This window comes from Moschus berezovskii, chromosome 18 (assembly GCF_049115385.1).
Source record: "Moschus berezovskii isolate FMDL1 chromosome 18, NW_MosBer_1.0, whole genome shotgun sequence".
Lineage (NCBI taxonomy): Eukaryota > Metazoa > Chordata > Mammalia > Artiodactyla > Moschidae > Moschus > Moschus berezovskii.
In genome coordinates, this window is record NC_142477.1 from 57,739,784 (window position 1) to 57,761,179 (window position 21,396).

General features: G+C 36.6%; 1 protein-coding gene across 13 annotated transcripts in view; it reads right to left on the minus strand.

Annotated features, from left to right (window-relative positions):
* PDE4D (phosphodiesterase 4D) overlaps positions 1-21,396 on the minus strand; it is a 1,698,276-nt gene that overhangs the window by 539,421 nt on the left and 1,137,459 nt on the right. The window lies entirely within an intron of this gene.

The following is a 21,396-nucleotide window of genomic DNA, read 5'->3' on the forward strand; positions in this document are numbered from 1 at the left end:
GCTTATATACATATGCATAGTTAATAAAAATCCATTTTACATTTATTTGTACAAAATAGTATCTTTATCTGTTTAGAGGAAACAGGATTCTCCCTACTTGTATAACTGAAGTTATATATACCTAACATACCAATTTAATAAAATTTGTTAAATAATATGTGTTGATCAACAGAAACACATGCTTTTAAATTTTCAGCCCTGGGCAAAACTGGCTGTGCATGATTATGGCCACTTCCCTGTTCTCAGACATCTAAGTCTCTGGAATAAGGAGTCTGACTCCACTTTTTGATGTCTGATGACGGCTCTTCATCTCACCCCTGCCTCTTCAGCTCAGCCCTGCATTTGGGCAAAATGCTAAGAAAGCACAGGTACCCTCTCCTGTGGTGCTGGATGAGAGCTTCAACCCTCACAGATTCCTTCAAGCCACTCTCTCAGCTTGGGCCTCATCCCCTAAAAGGCCTAAAACCCCCCGGCCAGTCACCCTGCCCTGTTGGCTCCATACAATCTCAATTATCTAGGAAATGAATGTTTCATGATCTCCTGGGTTGGGTGTGTGTGTGTGTGTGTGTGTTCATTAGTCTCTACTTTCAAATCAAATTTTGGTGGGGGTTCATCTGAATTCCACACAATGGCTCCAATAGTTTAATCATCTAGATATTGAGTACTTGGTTCTCCTCTGTTCCTCTCAAAAAAACCTAAAATAACCCAGGTTCTACTCAGAAGCTAGCCAAAGGGAACCATAGTTTTAATATAGCAAGAACTTAGGGAGGGTGCAGAAGTGATATTATTAGTAGGCAAAGTTAAAACCACCCACCTGCCTAATTCTCTATTGACTCTGGCATCAACAGTCTTTCTAGAATATGTTCAAACAGCTTTATTAGCAGAGAGTGCTGAGAAGAGCAGGAAATTACTCCTTCCATGCTTGCATTTGATTGGCCTCTTGCAGTGCATCAATATACGGGTATGTGGCACTATTTCCAAAACTAATGTTCAGGAAATTAACATGGACTGGAGAAAATCAGATTTTCAACACTTAAATAGAACATTTAAATAGAAAAAATGCCATTTATAGCTTATTCATAACACAACAGCCATTTAAAATACAGCGAAGATATTTACTATGTGCCAAGAACTGTGCTTAGCATTTAATACACATTATTGCACTTATCATTATAAAAATCCTGTAGATTAAATACTGTTACTGAGACTTAGCCACAAGCAAAATTCATAATCGTAAGTACTCATTATATAGTTTCAAATCTACATTGATAAAGCTATGAGTTTTCTTGCTTCCTGGTAATTTTTTAAAGTAAAACAGGCCTTTATGAAGCTAATCAACTGGTAAACTTGAAAATGACAAATTTTATTATACTGTAATGTAGGGAGACATTATCTGTCACAGTTGATTGATGAAATACATACAAATACTGCATGGTATGCTTTATGTACTTCAACTACAATGCCCTAAAGAAATGTACACCATGAAGTTAGATGTAGGAGGACAACTGAATAAACGATTTTAGATACCTTTTCAATAGTCAATGACTGAAATGTCTGTTGCTGTTTAGTCGCTCAGTCATGTCTGACTCTTCTGCAACCTCATGGACAATAGCCCACCAGGCTCCTATGTCCATGGTGTTTTTCCAGGCAAGAATACTAGAGTGGGCTCCCATTTCCTTTTCTAGAGGATCTAACCAACCCAGGGATCGAACCCAAGGGATCGCACTGGCAGGTGGGTTATTTACCACTGAGCCATCAGGGAAGTCCAATGACTGAACCACATCCAAGTAAATATTCTGGGAATTGTGAGGAAGTAGAGGTATAAGTCACGATGTTGACTTCAACATGTTTAAGGTACACTTGAGAAGATAGTTTATGACTTGGTAGTTTGTCTAGTTTTAAATAATTTGAAGTGTTAATTCATTTCATTAATATAAATGGCTAGATATGACAAGTAAAATTTTAAAGTACTAGTTTTTTAAGTTTTACTTTAAAATTTCTTTTGTCCAGAGTTAGTATCTACATTGATTGACACCCTCTGCCTTTAGAAATGTGTTTGTTTAAAACAGCTTATTGTCTAAGAATCCATCATTTTAAAGCTAATTATACATAATAAACAGGTATATAATTTAAGTGGAAAACAGCAGGGGGAGCTCAAAGATAGGTTGGCCAAATTGAAGGTTGACTTCAAGAGTCCTGAAAAAAATATTCTGAGTATTGGAGAGAAGAAAGAGGAAGTTAAGAACAGAGATGCTCATTTGAAATTATTAGACGGCATTCTGTACAGACTGAAGTAATTCTGAGTAAAATAGTGAATTAACTACACAGAGGAATGCTTTTCACTAGGGAAAACTTCAAAAGACTTGATAAAAAAGGCCAAGACAAAAAAAACTTTAACACGCACAAAACCAGTAGATATCAGGAAAAAGGAAATTTAAAACCATGACATCCAGTACATACCATCAGAATAGTTAAAATGAAAAACGACATACTAACAGGAATTGGCAAAATTATGGAGCAAACAGAAAGCCAAGACAGTATTGACTGAAATCTAAACTGCCAAAACTACTTGGGAAAACTGTTCAGTATCTTCTAAACTGAAAAAAACTCATGCCTCATGACCAAGCAATTTCACTTCTGTCTGTACACCAACACAAACGTATACTGCATAAATGCAAAAAGACAGGTATAATAAAGCTCATAGCAGTAGGATTTGCAATAACTTTAAACAAAAACACAACAAATGTTTGTCAGTAAGAAAATGGATAAATGATTTATGGCATATTTGTATGAGATAAACAGGAAATACAACTACATATATAAAGACAGATGAATGTCCCAAATATAATGTTGCGAAAAAGAATCTAAACCGTACGTGAGAAGCCAGACACTGAAGGGTACATTATCTTTTTATATACATTCTTTTTTTTAATATTCCTTTCCATTATGGTTTATCACAGGATATTGAATATAGTTCTCTGTGCTGTACAGTAGGACCTTGTTTATCCATTCTAAACTTAATAGTTTGCATCCACCAACTCCCAGTCCATTCCTCTCCCTCTCTCATTCCCCTCAACAACCACAAGTCTGTTCTCTATGAGTCTGTTTCTATTTTGTAGGTAGATTCATTTGTGTCGTATTTTGGATTTCACATATGAGTGATTTCATATGGTATTTGTCTTCAGTGAACAGTGGCATTTATGGTATTAGAAGTCAGCATAGTAGTTATTCCTGGGTGGCAGTATCTGAAAGGGGAAGGCACAAAAGCATCTCCTGCAATTCAGCAATGATCTGTTTTTGATCTACTTTCTGGTTACATGAATAAGTTCTTTCATGAAAATTCATCATACTGTACAGTTAGGCTTGTGTGTTTTCCTCCATAACATAATTCATCAAAATTTGCTCTAAATATTATACTAGATGATAGTTTTAAATTATTCAATTAAAAGTTAACATTTGAGGCCTGAAATTAAGAAAGCATGGTTCCACAGAGATAAGCACTGGAGATGACGTCTATCTTGAAGGCACCCACCAATGCTTCTCATGCAGAGAAAGAAGCAAAGTTGGGCACATAAACAGAGAAAGAAGTCACATTCAGTCTCCACAGAAGTATTACATCCAAAAGTCAATGCCCAGATAGTGTACTAGAGAAAACTTTCATGCAGAGTAAGACTTGCTTTGCTTCCAAACAGCAACTATTTTTAAAGATTATTTTGAAAATTTCTAATCACAAGTGCATACTCAAATGGGTTGAGTATTTGACCTGGAAGGTGAACATCTAGGTTAAAGTAGATCTATGGTTGATAGATCATGAAGTTCCTTGGAGCAAGCAAATCCCTTATGGAAAAAATAAACAGTAAACACAAATCATTTCCACATATAAGATACTAAGGAACATCACAGAAAAATCACTGAATGCATGCAAGAGCAAATTCCCATGAAAAACAATCAACAGAAATAATGAACAGTATAAATAGATCTCAAAAATTACAGATATTAGAATTACCAAATAAATAAAATCATATATTGATCCTATTTAAGGAAAGATAAGGAATGATAGAAAATTCAGCAGATGAGAAGAGACCATTAAAAACTTGCCAAGCATATTTAAAATAAAAACAAACAAATTTTAACATTGAACATCTAATAACTGGAATTAGAAACTCAATAAACAGATTAAGAAACAAATTAGACACAGTTGAAGGTTGGATACCTTCAAAAAATATTTAAATGAAACATTCAGAATGTAATAGAGAAATAAAAGAGACAGAAAATACGAAAGACAAGTTCAGAGAAGTGAACAATAGAATAAGAAAGTCAACATAAATCTTATTAGAGTTTCATAGGAAAATTAAAAGAAATGGTAATGAGACAATATTTGAAATGATAATAGCTAAGAATTGTCAAAATTGACAAAAGACAGCAATATTCACATAGGAAGGCCAACGAATCTTAAGCAAGGTGAATTTAAAAAAATCAACATCTGGACCCATTAGAGTGAAACTGCACAACAAAGATAAAAAGAATTTAACAGCACCCACACAGAAGAGACAGATCAAAAGAACACTGATCAAACTGAAAGTTGATTTCTTAAGGGATGATTTAATACTGTCTTTAAAGTACTGAGAGAAAAAGCTGCCAACCTAGAAATACTGACACAGCAAATCTAGCTTTCAAGTATAAGTGCAAAACAAAATTTTAAGAAAATCAAATGTTAAAACTTTCTATTGGGCACTAAAGGAACTTGTAAAAGATCTATTTTAAGAACAAGGAAGGTCTGAGATGCTGAATCACAGTGGGGAGCAAAAAAACATAGAAAACATGTCAGTAAATATTCACAAAGATGGAGAGAGTCAAACTAATGTCTAAAATGTGAAGAAAACTGAGCTCATTTTTCTCATATTGCTGAGGAGGAAGGGAAAATACTGTTTAATTTTAGCCTTTACTAAGGTAAATTTTCCAGGGTTGTTAGTAAAGCAACAGAGAATAAAACTTTAAAACTAGAAGGAAAGAATACAATGAGAATAGGGAGGAAATCACTTTGATCCAAAATGATACAAGGAAAGAAAAGAAGCAAAAAGAAAGCACACATGAAAACAGGATAAAGAGGAAGTCTAAAAGAGCATTTTTGAATATAATTACAATCAAATAAATGTTCATGAATAAACTAATATGTCCCATTAAAGTATGTTTCTGCAAATGTCAGAGAATAGGTATAATGCAAATAATTTCTCTGGTAGCAAGAGAGTTTCAGAAAAACATCTATTTCTGCTTCATTGACTATGCCAAAGCCTTTGACTGTGTCGATCACAATAAACTGTGGAACATTCTGAAAGAGATGGGATCCCAGACCACCTGACCTGCCTCTTGAGAAACCTGTATGCAGGTCAGGAAGCAACAGTTAGAACTGGTCATGGAACAACAGACTGGTTCCAAATAGGAAAAGGCGTACGTCAAGGTTGTATATTGTCACCTTGCTTATTTAACTTATATGCAGAGTACATCATGAGGAACGCTGGGCTGGAAGAAGCACAAGCTGGAACCAAGATTGCTGGGAGAAATATCAATAACCTCAGATATGCAGATGACACCACCCTTATGGCAGAAAGTGAAGAGGAACTCAAAAGCCTCTTGATGAAAGTGAAAGAGGAGAGTGAAAAGGTTGGCTTGAAGCTCAACATTCAGAAAACAAAGATCATGGCATCTGGTCCCATCACTTCATGGGAAATAGATGGAAAAACAGTGGAAACAGTGTCAGACTTAATTTTTGGGGCTCCAAAATCACTGCAGAAGCTGATTGCAGCCATGAAATTAAAAGACGCTTGCTCCTTGGAAGGAAAGTTATGACCAACCTTGATAATATATTAAAAAGCAGAGACATTACTTTGCCAACCAAGGTCCGTCTAGTCAAGGCTATGGTTTTTCCCGTGGTCATGTATGGATGTGAGAGTTGGACTGTAAGGAAAGCTGATCACCGAAGAATCGATGCTTTTGAACTGTGGTGTTGGAGAAGACTCTTGAGAGTCCTTGGACTACAAGGAGATCCAACCAGTCCATTCTAAGGGAGATCAATCCTGGATGTTCACTGGAGGGACTGATGCTAAAGCTGAAACTGCAATACTTTGGCCACCTCATGCGATGAGTTGACTCACTGGAAAAGACTCTGATGCTGGGAGGGATTGGGGGCGGGAGGAGAAGGGGACGACGGAGAATGAGATGGCTGGATGGCATCACCGACTCTGTGGACATGAGTTTGAGTGAACTCCAGGAGTTGGTGATGGACAAGGAGGCCTAGTGTGCTGTGATTCATGGGGTCGCGGAGAGTCGGACACAACTGAGCGACTGAACTGAACTGAACTGAACAATGGAACAAGGAAATAACAACGTATATCATATGTTTTATAGTATGAAAGTGAAAGTTGCTCAGTCGTGTCCAACTCTTTGCGACCCCATAGAGTGTATAGTTCATGGAATTCCCCAGGCCAGAATACTGGAGTGGGTAGCCTTTCCCTTCTCCAGGGCATCTTTCCGACCGAGGAATCGAACCAGAGTCTCCTGCAATGCAGGTGGATTCTTGACCAGTTATGAGGGAAGACCTGTTTTATAGTATAATAGATAATAATTTATATAAATAAAAAAGACTTTTGGGAAAAAATTAAAGAATGTCTAAGTAGCACTTGAGTCAGAGAAGATATAACAAAATTAAGGAAATACTTTTGGTAGTAAATATACAGTGTATCAAATATTTGAGATGCAGCTAAAGTAGTAAAATTGAATAAACATATTGCAAAGTAATTCACAGAGATTTACTTTAAAACATACAAAAAAAAAGAGAAAAATGAAACCAAAGAAAGGAAATAACGGGAGCACAGAAACTAATAAAGACAACACAACTATAGAAAGTTAAAAAATGAATTACACTGAGGTATCACCTCACAGCAGTCAGAATGGTCATCATCAAAAAGTCCACAAATAATGCTGGAAAGGGTGCAGAGTAAAGGGAACACTCCTGCACTGTTGGTGAGCATACTGGTACAGCCAGTATGGAGAATAGTACAGAGGTTCCTTTCCGTTCCGTTCCGTCGCTCAGTCGTGTCCGACTCTATGCGACCCCGTGGAAGCCTACCAGGCTTCTCCGTCCATGGAATTCTCCAGGCAAGAATACTGGGGTGGGTTACCGTTTTCTTCTCCAGGGGATCTTCCCGACCCAGGGATCGAACCCGGGTCTCCCACATTGGAGGCAGACGCTTTAACCTCTGAGCCACCAGGGAAGCCCAAACTAAAAACTGTTATCATATAATCCAGCAATCCCATTCTTGGGATATCCAAAAAAGATGAAAACTCTAATTTGAAAAGATACATGCACCCCAGTGTTAATAGCAGCACTCTGTATAGTAGCCAAGACATGGAAACAACCTAAGTATTTTTCAACAAAGGAATGGATAAAGAAGACTTGATACACATATTTAAAATAAAATTAAATTATGAGTTAACAAATAGGCCTTAATAAACAGCATCTTTTTGGTTTCAGAATGGCAGGAGATTATGACTGTGGAATTTAACTTGGTGATTCCACCACTTAGAATTTAGTCTAATTAAAATAAAGAAGAAAACTTCAAAAGATGTTTCTAGTACCATTTGTAATAGCAGTAAATGAAGAAAAATGCTTGAACATAAGAAACACAGACATTTAAAAATCAAGTCAGAATATTATCTGGCAATCAAAATGATGTAAGTGAAGACTGCATCAGACAACTGAAAACCATTAAAAGAATAATGTTAGGTTTAAAAAGTAGGGCAAAAAATAATATATAATGATTACTGTAGCTTTATAAAGTATGTATATTAATGGACAACATTTGGAAGGGAAAGAAGAAATGAAAATTGTATCTTAGTGGCAGAATGATGGCTAACAAATTTTAAATATGTATACAAATTTGAGGACTTTTTAAAAAATTTTACTTTTATCTGATGATTAATATTCATGATTGTAGTAGGGACGGGCCATTAGTTATTATTTTTGTGAAATAACAGGAAATTTACAGAACTAGAAAAATGTACAAAATTCTTTCACAGAAGAACTAAAAGTGCAGTAATTATTTACCTTTTCAATCCTGCTTAAATATGAAAATGAACAGTAATTTTCAGATATGTAGAAAAGCACAAGTTACTAGGATGTATGGCTTTACAAATAGTGCCCATTTAACTCAGCTTTCTTAGATGATATAACAACAGGCCAAGTTAGAGCCAGCAGGACAATATAACTTTGGAAACTTTCCCACTTTATATTCTTAGTAGCAATAAAGAAACATTTGGATTTCTGTTCCATGGGCTCCGCACTCTGTGAGGTATTCCTAATAAGGCTTTGAAAAAAAATTGTGATTTAAGAACTAAATTAAACTCAAGGATGCAAGATAGGTTTTTCAGCATAGAAACAAAACATAAAATGAGTGTGAATGTTTAAATTTTTGACTATATCCAATAAAACAATCTGGTTTGTAAGCTCAACTGCTTACAGTCACATAAAATCTAAAATTTTAACGATTCAGTGTTAAAAGAGAAAATAAAGAAAATTAATTTTGGCTATTTAATACCAAATTATAAAACACTCGCCTTAAGGAATTCTAAAAATATTTATAGACAGTTCCCTTTTGGACCATGTGGTAATGTATCTCCTGGAAGAAAACAGACTAGGTCAGATGACCAAAGATCTCTTGTCTACCTTTGTCTCCATTAAAGTTATATTTCTCCCTGAGTCAGTAAATCCAACTCATGTGTATGTATATTATCTAACCACTCTTTTCTGCTAAGTCTCAGAACCCCAATATGTCTCATAATCTTTATAAAAACATATTCCAGGAAGCCACTATCAATCAATGAAAATAATTTTTCAACCAGATCTAATTAAAGAGAAGATGAATAGATGAACAAACATGAGGTAAATGCTTTTGAAATGTCTCTTCAATTTCATTTCAAAAATGTTCAACTCCACTGAACCGGTAAAACCAAAATTTTAGATATGCAGGTGTAGGCTTCATCTTTATTAACACACTTAACATTAGATTTCTCATTTAAAAGGGACGAAAGTTGCAAAGATAGTATGCTTTCAGAAAGTAGTTGATATAAGTTAAAACAAGGCATATATGTAAAAAATAAATTAGGTTAATGTTCAAGTGCAGGTAAGGACATTTTCCCTAATAAAATCTTATAAAATAGCATTGTCACTGAACAAAGAGATATGAAACAGTATGAAAGAAAAAAGGAAAAAAATTACTTCTATGTGTGAAAAAAAAATTAGACATGCCTAGTCTAAAAAGAAAAACAAGTCAAAGTGTAAAATTCAGACCGTTTATTTGACTATACAGTCTAGATTGTTTTCGTCATTCTCATATAAACACATTGGTATAATTTTCAAAGTCTAAATGTGATTTTAAAAAATCAATGATGAATACGAAGAGCAAAATATTTACCTTAAACAATGAGATAAAAATATAGAGGTTTCTCATGCTTGTATCTTTTTTTTATAATTTTTAGAAGATAAATTGACTATATTCCCCACACTGTCCATTTCATCAGTATGACTCATTTTATAATTGGAAATTTGTACTTCTTAATATCCCTCACTCATATATTTTTAATAATCAGAGACTGTATGGCTGTTTAATTACATTTACTTTTCTATCGGGTGAATTTAATAGTATTATTGTGTTTTCTCTACTAAATCCATCATTACAAAATTGTCTATGGAAATATGCCCAGGAGAAAGATCAAAGCTTAGAAATATTTAGCATCTCAGAGTCGGACACGACTGAAGCGACTTAGCAGCAGCAGCAGCAGACCATACAAATCTTATTCATTCAAATATCTAGAACCATATTAATGAAAGCTTTTAAAAGTGGAGGAAAAACTGATATTGACAAAAAGCAATCAACCACATCATCTAGGTGATAGGTTTCTCAATCTCCAAAGAAAATGGAACATGATGTTAATTATGCATATTTGCATTTTAATGAGAAAACACTTAATGATGAACACAATCTTTTCACATTAAAGCTGGTAGAAAGGTGAGAGACTGTTTAGCTCAAACTCCTTTCATGGATGAGGAAACTAAATCTTTAAAAGTTAAATAATTTGTGCAGTTCATACTCTTCATGAACAAGATAATGTCTCCAGCATTTTCCTCTGTGTCATAATCTGTATCAAAAAAAAATTCCTTGAGTTGTTACCAAGGTGCAACAAAATATGTAAATTTAAGAAAGGCCATGGAATAGGGAAACCTGAAGAATCAAACAGCGAGTGGTAACATAATAAATGTGCCTTGATGTGGACAAATAGTATTTCATGACAGGTTATGATAGTCTCTTCCAACTTTCTCAAGTTATCTATGAAAAGACAGGTTTCAATCTCAGAAAGACTGAGATTCATTTGTAAATTACAGATAGAAATACAGTATCCTAAATATATCAATTTTCTTAAACTAATCTATAGATTCAATGAATTTCCATCAGAACCATGATAATTTATTTCAAGGGACTGGGTAAGATTTTATTTTTAACTATGGAGGTAATAAAGATGAAGAATAGCCAACACAATTTAAAATGAACAAGATCAGGAAGAAGGAACTCTTTATTTGATATTCGCTATTGGAATACTATAGATATTAACACCATGGGGGTTGTAACATAGAAAGAACCCCAGAAATAGACCAACAGTACTAAGAAACTCAACGCCTATCAAGAGAGCCTACCAGTCAGTAGGAATTGATAGAAAAGTTGATCAGTGTTTAGCCATGTGGAAAACAAACACAAAATTGGATTACTTCTCACACTGTATATAATGTTAAATGTAATATGTAAGGGACTTAGGTGTATTAATAAAAGGTAGATCTTGAAAAGTTTTTAGAAGAAATTCCACCCCCCTGCCAAAAAAAATACTTCTGTTTCTCAACAGGCTCCAACAGTTACTTACTGGGAGAAGATACTTTCAACGCTTAGGCTCAACAAGGAATTTTAAGGACATACAAAGAATTCCTAAACATCAATGCAGAAAAGACAATCTAGAAGAAAAATGGGCAAAAGACTTGGGCAGAATTTTTATTAGCAGAATGAGTACTAATCATATTTTTAAATGCTCAAATGTGTTAGTTATCAGGGAAATTAACATTAATACCACAGTGTCATTTTATAACCACGAGTTTGAAAAAAAGTCTGTGTGACAAAAAAGAATCACTTAACTTTTACAAACCACACATGACTGCACACCTCACTCATTGATAATCACTAAATTTTACACAAACACATGCACATACACAGGATCATTCAAGGTTAAAATATGGTAAAGTTTTTCTCAGTCACTTAAAAGGTATTGCCTGTGGATTCTTCATGTAAAATATTAAACTTTTTTTTTAATGTTTGAACTTAACAGTTACTGAGAAATGATAAAACTGAGTTTCTTAATATATTGTTTATAAAGAAAAGAAAAAATGCTTGGTCACATGATTATTTGAATACTATAGCAATTAAAATATATATTACAGAAAAAGCACTACACCTCCCATCATTAAAAAGTTCTTCAACCTTTAAAATGAATTTATACTCCTTGTCCATGGGGTCGCGAAGAGTCGGACACGACAGAGCTACTTCACTTTCACTTTTCACTTTCATGCATTGGAGAAGGAAATGGCAACCCACTCCAGTGTTCTTGCCTGGAGAATCCCAGGGACAGGGGAGCCTGGTGGGCTGCCGTCTATGGGGTCGCACAGAGTCGGACACGACTGAAGTGACTTAGCAGCAGCAGCAGCATACCCCTTGAAAGTCTTTTTTTGTAAATAAGTATATTAGAGTTTAATGTAGATTATGATAAATGTTTTGATTGCAAATGCCATTAAGAAAAACAAGAGAAATTCACTTGATTTTTAAGGATCAAATGCTTACTTTTACAGCCACCTTTCAAACTTTGTATTAGGTTCTGAGACCCATTTGCTATGGCTTTGTCTACTTGGACTATGGTCTTGGGAAGGACTTGGCAGCATTCAAGGGTCTCATACTTAGGAGTATGGGCTTGGTAGTCAATGCCCCGCTCAGCCACCCACTAGCTGTGTGGCCCTGGGTAAGTAACTGTTCCTCTCTGAGCTTTGTTTCCTAACTAGTAAAATGAGGCTGAAGGAGCACGTGCCTCAGTGGATTGTGGCAGTTACAAGAGTTAAACACAACATGCTTAGAGCAGGGTCCAGTACTCAGCAAGTGGCCCTACAAGTGTTAACTATTATTATTATTCACATTATTCACACTTAATAATAGATCATGCTGCAGAAAATGACATCAAAGCAATGGTTATTTCAATCTAAACAGCTGCTGCTCTTTATAGTATTTTAAACCTAAAAGTTTCCAATGAAAATATAATGCTGACACCATTTGTAACAGTAACACAGTGCAACAAAGACTTGCCCTGGCAATCAGGATATCTAAATTTATTAGTTAAAAAATTATTATCTTTTTCCACTTTCCTTAAAATGTGCCAGACTATTTATGAATATATTCTATTCAAATCAGTATTTTTTTAGCAGTTTTTAATTCTCATGCATTCAGACTGGGTGTACTGGAATCTGGCTCCAATTTATCTCATGATTTTGCCCTAGTGATTAATTTTTCTTACCAGATTGAAAAAATTCTGAATATTATTTTTGCTAGTAGCAAAACAGTGATTTCAGTTTTGCAAGCCAAAATCATGGTTGCTATTCATTATCATTTTTAGTTTAAAAAAATTTGCAATCATAAGGCATGCTTAGGTATTTCTGCTGGCTAAACATTCAACCCCATCCCCAGTTTACACCCTTGGATAGGTGTCATGATGAAAATAACAAATGCAGGTTATTGTCTGTTATGTCAGCGCTAGGGTGTGCAATGTGGTGGTTGTGTAAGAGCAGAGAGAGCAGGACATGATCACCCACAGCAAGAATCTCATGTCAATTTAAAGAGACAGAATTAAAGGACTCAAAACAACAGTGAGCCTTGACAAACAGTTTCAGGTCAACCTATGACAGTATAGAGGAATCTAATAAAAAATACGAGACAAGGAGGTGAGGAAAGCAGTAGTCAGGGAATGTTTTATGGATGAAGTGAGAACTACAGTGGATCTTGAGGAAAGTTTTTTTTTTTTTTTAGTAATTTTTTAAAATACAAGTCTGTTGCTGCCAATTTCAGATCTTCGACTACCAGCTCCATATTTTGCCATATCTACATTTCTACTTTATGATTGTTGTTATATTTGAATTTCCCCATAGCATTCTTTATTTAAAAATTCCAAAGTAGAATACTTTGGGGAAACTCTAAACGCTTTTATTTAAAAGGAAACTTTATAGCACTCCCATAAAAGGTAAGTCAATACCACTTCCCATAAGAAAGTGGAAGGTATCTGAAAATAAATACAATATAAACAGAACAATGTCTCGCTAATTTCTATCTAGAGAATGCTCCTTTCCAAGTGGTCTGGGCTAGAAGCCAGTGTTGCCTTTGTTTAAAAGAGATATTAAGCAGATATTGTTATAGAATTCATAACGCTAAGTAAAACTTAAAAGTTTAATGTAAGTGGAAGACTTAGTAACACTAAGGTAAGGTAAGGTGAAGTCGCTCAGTCGTGTCAGACTCTTTGCAACCCCATGGACTGTAGCTTACCAGGCTCCTCCATCCATGGGATTTTCCAGGCAAGAGTACTGGAGTGGGTTGCCACTGCCTTCTCCAGAGGATCTTCCCAACCCAGGGATCGAACCCAGGTCTCCCACGTTGTAGGCAGACACCTTACTGTCTGAGCCGCCAGGGAAGCCCTTTTAGTAACACTAAGGTGACGTTTTCCTGTCCTTCCTTCCTCTCTACCATCTCCCCCTTCTCCCTTCCTTTCTCTTCTCCAGCTTCTCTTATCCTCCTTCTCTCCCTCCCTGTTCCTCTCCCTCTATCCCTTCCTCCACTGTCCTTCCTTTTTTCCCTCCTTTTCTTCCACAGGCATTTATTGGGCACCTATTATGTGCTAGGCACCCTACCAAACCCACTTAGGAAGTAGGCACTTAGGAAGAAGCACACTAAAGCCCTTGCCCTCACAGGGATCGTACTCTTGTTGGAGGAGGATGGTCAATAAACAGGGACACAAGAAAAGGCACAGCAGGTCACAGTTGCCATGAAGAAAAATAGAGCAGGATGTTTCAGGGAGGCGGAAATAGCACGGAAAAGCACTCAATGATAAAATGACAAACAAGCAGTGATCGGAAGCACAGGATGGAACCAGCCATGCAGGTACTGAGAGAAATAGACTCTCTGGCAGTGAGAACAGCAAGTGCAAAGGCTGTGTGTGATGCAGAACAAGCCTGCTATGTTCAAGGAGAAGCAGTGAAGACAGAGGGTGGGTTTGAATGGGTAATGGGAGCGGAAAGTCGCTTGAAAAGAGGTCAGATCCTGGGGAGGTAGGTGGCAGAGATTAGATTATACAGACCTTTAAAAAACACAGCAAGAACTTGGACTTCAGGGTTTCCCTGGTGGCTCAGTGGTAAAGAATCCACCTGCCAATGCAGGAGACATGGGTTCAATCCCTAATCTGGGAAGATCCTACAAGTTTCAGATCCTACATGTCATCTGACATCCCACAACTAAGCCCATGCACCACAACTATTAAGCCTGTGCTCTAGTGCCTGGGAGCCGCAACAAGAGAAGCTACCACAATGAGAAGCTTGCACACTGCAACTAGAGAAGCCCATGCAGCAAGGAAGATCCAGCACACACAACAATAATTATTTTCTAAAAGAAAAAAACTTTGGACTTTGATTCTAAATGCTACAGGAAATCACTGGATGGCTTTGAGCACAAAGCAATGCAATGTAACCTAATTACTGTTTTGGCAGAATAACTCCACTGTATGAGTGAGATTAGAAGGGAGGAGACAGAGAAACCACAAGTAAAGAAATTGGGTAGGAGGGTGTTGCAACAGTCTGAGATTGAATATTTAGTCTGGGGTGTGGAGAGTACTGGAAATAATCAGGCAACCTGGATTTGGGGGGCAATGGGAACCCACTCATATGCCATATATCAATTCTATTTCAGCCTTACATCTTTCTAGCTCTGTTTTCTTTAACCCTGGCTGTTGCTGGTGACTAGCAGGCACACCTTTCTCACTGGCAACCCTTAGTGCTGATCACAGTCCCTAAGCATGCTTTAAGACAAAAAATAAAAGTTACCATCAATAAAGTGAAAAGGAAACCTTGAGAATGGAGGATGTATAAATATAAAATATGTCTAACATACCAGATCACATGTCTAACAAGTATAACTCAAGAGATTTCAGACTATAACTGGAATCTATGCAAAAGGAATCTATGCAAAAGGGGAGCATATGCAAACACTGTGTTTCTAATACTTTATGTGAAGTTAGCAGCAATCTGGAGGCCAATTCCCATTTAGAGAACTGATGGATCATTAAGCTACGGGGCATCCTAAACAGCAATGATGAAAAGCAAGCAAAAGCTATCATGCTGCACAATGGTGAATGCCTACAATCATGGAAAAAGAATATAGAGAAATGTTTTAAAAAACATAATGATCAGGGTAATAACATCATCAGTCTGCACCAGGTGATATGAAGAATAACTGTTTTGAATTTTGAAGGTTAAGTGTTTTCTAAAACAATCTTAAATTGAGACATAAAATATTCCATATTAAACTCATATAATAAGATAATATGATTACAGGTGTGTTATAAAAATCGACATGTAAAAATAGTAAAAAAAAAAAAAAAAGACAAAGGTGCTTAAAAGGTTTACACAACTGAATTACAAATGAGGGGGATAATGAAAGGCACAGAGGCAAGAAGGGTCACGGGAGGGATTTGGGACAAGAAGATTCATGTGAGAAGGGACAGGGCGTGGACATTGAAGGGAAGTGCCTCTCAGGTAATGGACACTCACTTGTCTGAGCACGTGTTTTACATGACAGAAGGAGAGCTAAGAGAAGCATAAGAGGAAGGCAGATTTAAAAATAACAGGAAAGAGGACAAGTGTCATGGAATCTTTCATTCAAACAAAGATACGTTAGTAAAATGGTTCAGGATTTACTTCACGGCTTTTACTTTTAAACCAGTCAAAGCCTCTTAGATCTTTACATTTCAACTACCAGTTCACTGAATAATGTCAATATTTTACTGCTTTTAAGAGACAAAAAGAACTGTCCATAACCAATGCAATAGGAAATTTAGGAGAAACTCTTCAAAGACTGGCACAGAATCAGTCCTTTAGATATGCAAGGGGCCCTTATATTCCTGAGGTTTAGAGATATGCCTGCATTATGATTGCTCACCATGGTTAACTAGGGATCCAAAACAACAACAGGGGATCATTCCTAAAACACACCTCTGCGGCAAATTAAAAATGATGGGAAACTAAAGCAGGACAGGGGCAACAGTGGGCGATGTGCAGCTGAGAATGGGGAAAGAGGACCCAAGGCAGGGCCAGAGGAGAGACGGCTGGAGGAGCAGAAGGTTGACCTCACATAAACACATCCCCGATACTGTATCAGCAAGACGCGGCCCACCCTGCACAAAGCCGTCAAGTTAGAGTAAGAGTAGAAAGAGGTGAAAGGCTGTCTAATCTCTTGCCCGTAACATGGAAAACCTGACTCTGGCAAGGAGGGGAGACAGAGCCAATGGTCATTTTACAGATAAAAGACAATTTGTATATTTTTTGCTTTTAAAATTTTCAGTTCATTATGTGTCTCTATAAAAATTCATGTTAAATTCAGTTCAGTTCAGTCGCTCAGTCGTGTCCGACTCTCCGCGACCCCATGAATCACAGCACGCCAGGCCTCCCTGTCCATCACCAACTCCCGGAGTACACTCAAACTCATGTCCATCGAGTTGGTGATGCCATCCAGCCATCTCATTCTCCGTCGTCCCCTTCTCCTCCCGCCCCCAACCTTTCCCAGCATCAGAGTCTTTTCCAGTGAGTCAACTCGTCGCATGAGGTGGCCAAAGTATTGGAGTTTCAGCTTTAGCATCAGTCCCTCCAATGAACATCCAGGATTGATCTCCTTTAGAATGGACTGGTTGGATCTCCTTGCAGTATAAGGGACTCTCAAGAGTCTTCTCCAACACCACAGTTCAAAAGCATCGATTCTTCGGCGATCAGCTTTCTTCACAGTCCAACTCTCACATCCATACATGACCACGGGAAAAACCATTGCCTTGACTAGACGGACCTTGGTCGGCAAAGTAATGTCTCTGCTTTTTAATATACTATCAAGGTTGGTCATAAATTAGGTCTTAATATAAAATACCTTAGAGAGATTGTGCCCAAGGAAAAATAGTAGCAGGATGTAAATGTCCTCATGAAAATATATTACAATGATCTAATAAATCCACTTTATTTATGTCTCTCAGTGATAAAGGTTGTATCCTCTTGGAATTTTTTGTTTGTCTGCTAATCCAGGTCATCACCATCCCTTCCATTTGCTATAGATGTGGCTTCTGAATGATTAGCCTTGCACATGTTCACTTGCCCTTCTGTACTCCTTTTTTCACCAGCCAACCACTATGTTCTCTACATTCTCCTCAAGTAAATACCAAATCTTCTACTATCTGCCTCCACGTCATTTCCCAACAATCCCCATTTTCTCCCAACCCAAACCCCACATCACATAACTTCTTGGTAAATTCTAGAAAAGTTAACTATTCTAACACCATCCCCCAACTCTTCCCCACCCACCTCTACAATTACCTTTATATCCTCCTCTTAATTAATCCTAAGGCACTCCTTCCACCTCCCTGTTATAATACTTGATGCACTTTTAATTCTACATCTATCTTCCTCAGAAGGGAGAAAAGTACATGGTCCATAGTAAGAGCTTAAATGCTTATTAAGCATCGAAGGTTGAATGCTGACTACTGATGAGTATGAAGATAGAAGGCAGTAACTGATCGTTTATTGAGAATATAAAAGGTTTTTATATTAACTTACATTTCAGATAAGATGCAGCTGGCACTAAGACACATTAAAAAAATGTTGAATGAAAAGGAATAAGCTTTGAGAATAAAAGAAAAATCAGGTTGGAATTATTACAGAACATTGTATAATCTCCCACATTTACAAATTTACGATTTAACCAAAATAAAGTTCATATAAAGTATATTTGAGAATCAATTCATCTCCTTAAAGGAAAAAAAAAACAGAAATTTATTTCACATAGTCATTAATTGGCTAGCACTAAAATATTTGTTCTTGAACCAAGAATGTAGAAATGTGGGAAAATTAAATTTAAAAGTGTGCTTATTCTGAGTGCAGTTTTAAAGCAAGTCCTATAAATCAAGGTCAATACTCACATATGTGTGCTCATGGAACTGGAGTGTACTTTATTCTCCTATAAACTCAAGGCTTAGTTACAGTTGCTAGCCACACACAAACAGCTTCACTGAGCTGCTGAACACAGAGGGCAACCAAGGAGCAAGAAGGTGATTCCCCAGTCCTGAGTTACATCCTGGTGCGCGTCAGACATTTATTTCTCACATTAACTTACTCAAGCTACCAGGGTAATTCTTAATTAACCAAAGTCATAATTTGAGAAGGTCATTTTGTTACCAAAAGTTCTGGAGAAATCACCAGCAATTCTTAATACATGTTCTTATTAAAGTGTGAATTTCAGGCAGAGTCTTGTTGAAGGAATTTGCTTATGCCATTTGACATTAACAATCTACAAGACGTGATTCTGAAATGCCTGCCATTTTCAGAGCATTGGAGAATTTCTTCAATTTACAGAGGGGCTCCACTGCTACAGGTCTGTATGTACATTAAGCTGGGTAAGAACCATTTTTAGAAAAGGGACAGAAAAGCTCAGGAGTATAACAACACTGAGTTCCCAACACTCATGAGGCATAAGATCTAGGTTTAGAAACCTTGGAACCAGAACCTCTTCTATCACTGTTAATAGGAATATTTAAAAAGCACCATCAGTAGGCTTAACTCCATTCTGGCTCAAGTAGCTTGTAATTTGGAGAAGGAAATGGCAACCCACTCCAGTGTTCTTGCCTGGAGAATCCCAGGGACGGGGGAGCCTGGTGGGCTGCCGTCTATGGGGTCACACAGAGTCGGACACGACTGAAGTGACTTAGCAGCAGCAAACGAGAATTCTCTAAATCGGGGCAGTTGGCTTTTGAAATTTATACCAACCAACACCATTGTCAGTGGCTCTCGTTCTCATTTCTTTTCCCTTTCCCTTATGCATCTCTCTCTCACATACACATACCCCTCCCTCATTTTTTCTCATGCAGAGATGTAAATCAAAGTGTACCTGCAAAAGCACAAAATTTTAGTTCAACCTAGAACTCTGAGCACCCAGACTACGTTTGTACCTGAAGACTGCAGATATAATCTGTGAATGTGTATAGATAATCTAACATGAATTTATATAGTTATTAAGTATCAGTTTTGAACCATGGAACCATTCCCAGGCTATTTACACAAAATGAGCTCTGCATAGAGCTCACTGCCTCTTTCCATTTGGATGTCACATATCTGGAAAAAAGGCTGCCCCTAAGAAAAAAACCTACCTACCAACTTTAATAAACTACTTTGTTAAAAAAAAAAATACACCCCCTTTGTCAAAAACAAACTCTTGTAATCATAAACAGGCTTATTTTTTAAGTACTACGAAAGACAACTGTAGAGCAAAACACCCCTTCCCCCGCCCCCGCCCAGGCTCTTTCCTGGGCCCTGTGGCACAGCAGAGCTGGCTGCACTTTCTGAGGCCCTGGGAGCTCATCTTCAGATAAACGCGCTCCAGTAACGTCACAGGGCAAACAGTCCCACGGAAGCCGACTGCACAGCTTTGAAAAAGGATACGCGGAAACACAAACCACAGTGAGGCAATGAGGAGAAACTCGCTATCACTTTAATATCAAAGCATGTTTCTCTGAAGCCCGTGAATCGCTATCTAGTTCCTGACATCAATGACAGCAAAGGGACCAGGCAGGGGAAGACGCAGAGTGACGTCTACTACACACCACTCTCCTGCTGGTTTGACTACAGAGCGATAAAACTGAGAATTATTGCTAAAAAAGCAAATGTATGTTGCTGTGGTACACTTTTTTGCTTTTAAAGTATATATGTATACTTTTATGTATATATGTATACTTTAAAGTATATATTTTTTGTATAAAAAAACATGTATATGTTATTCTTTATAACAACTGCTGTTTCTGGAAGTTAGTTTATCTTGCAGGAAATCTACATGATGACCAGCCTTGAAAATGAGCACAAGAATCTTTTCCCATTGTTTAATATTACTTCCTATTTGTCGTTTTTTTGTTTAGGTACTCATTCCCCTATTGACAGATATTTTATTCCTTTTCATTTTTCACTATTACCAAGAATTCTATAGGGAGATTTTAAATAAACATTATATTTTTTTTCTTATGCCAAAAGGAAAGCTTATAAAAGAAAACACAGGAAAACAGAAATGTATTTAAAAGTATCTACAATTCTACTTTGAAATAATTACTGAATGATTTGTTGGTATGTACGTATACAAGTGTGTTCATACATTTATCCTTTCCTCTCCGACTATAAGCATATATGTCAATCTGCAAATTTATATATATGTAAATAAACAAATGCATTGATTTACAAACATTGAATGGCAGGCTTTTGAAGTATCCAAAACCATATCCAGCAATATGTTCACAAAACTTACATTTTTTCAATCACCAGTGAAAAGTATAATAGGCAAAGAAAACAATTTACAAGAGGCCAGAACAAATGAGGCTTAACATACTTGATTTAGATGAGATAAAGTGAAATCTAACTTCAAATATTCAAGTCTTCTTGACAAAGAAGTCAGCTTGTATACATACATACCAACAAATCATTCAGTAATTATTTCGAAGAAGAATAAGGCCTATTCTTATACCTTTAAAACTATGACATGTTTAAGGAGTTAAGGTGTCTTCAGCTGAAAGGAATAATGTTATGGCCTTGATTCTAAATTGTTTCCAGTTCCTCCTGGTTTGATTCTCCTATCACAGAAATTTAATTAACAAGAATCACACAGCAAGGGATTTGCCTATAATTTGATTGTGTCACTCCTTTCTGAATCATCATATTTCTGATCTATTTTAAAATCAAATGAAAGATAATAGGCTAACATACAACCACCATGGATTAGGAACTGAAGAGAATAAGCCAATTTTAGCCTGTTTTGGATGCACCTGTAGCTTCATCTGAACTTCCTATTTTGCTAACAAAAGTTAGCATTTTTTTTTTCATTAAAAGGCATTTACTGAGCATCCTTCCATTATAAACAAAACATAAAGTCCCCAACTCAATCTTTTTTTTATCAGTTGACATTACTTTGCCAACAAAGGTCCGTCTAG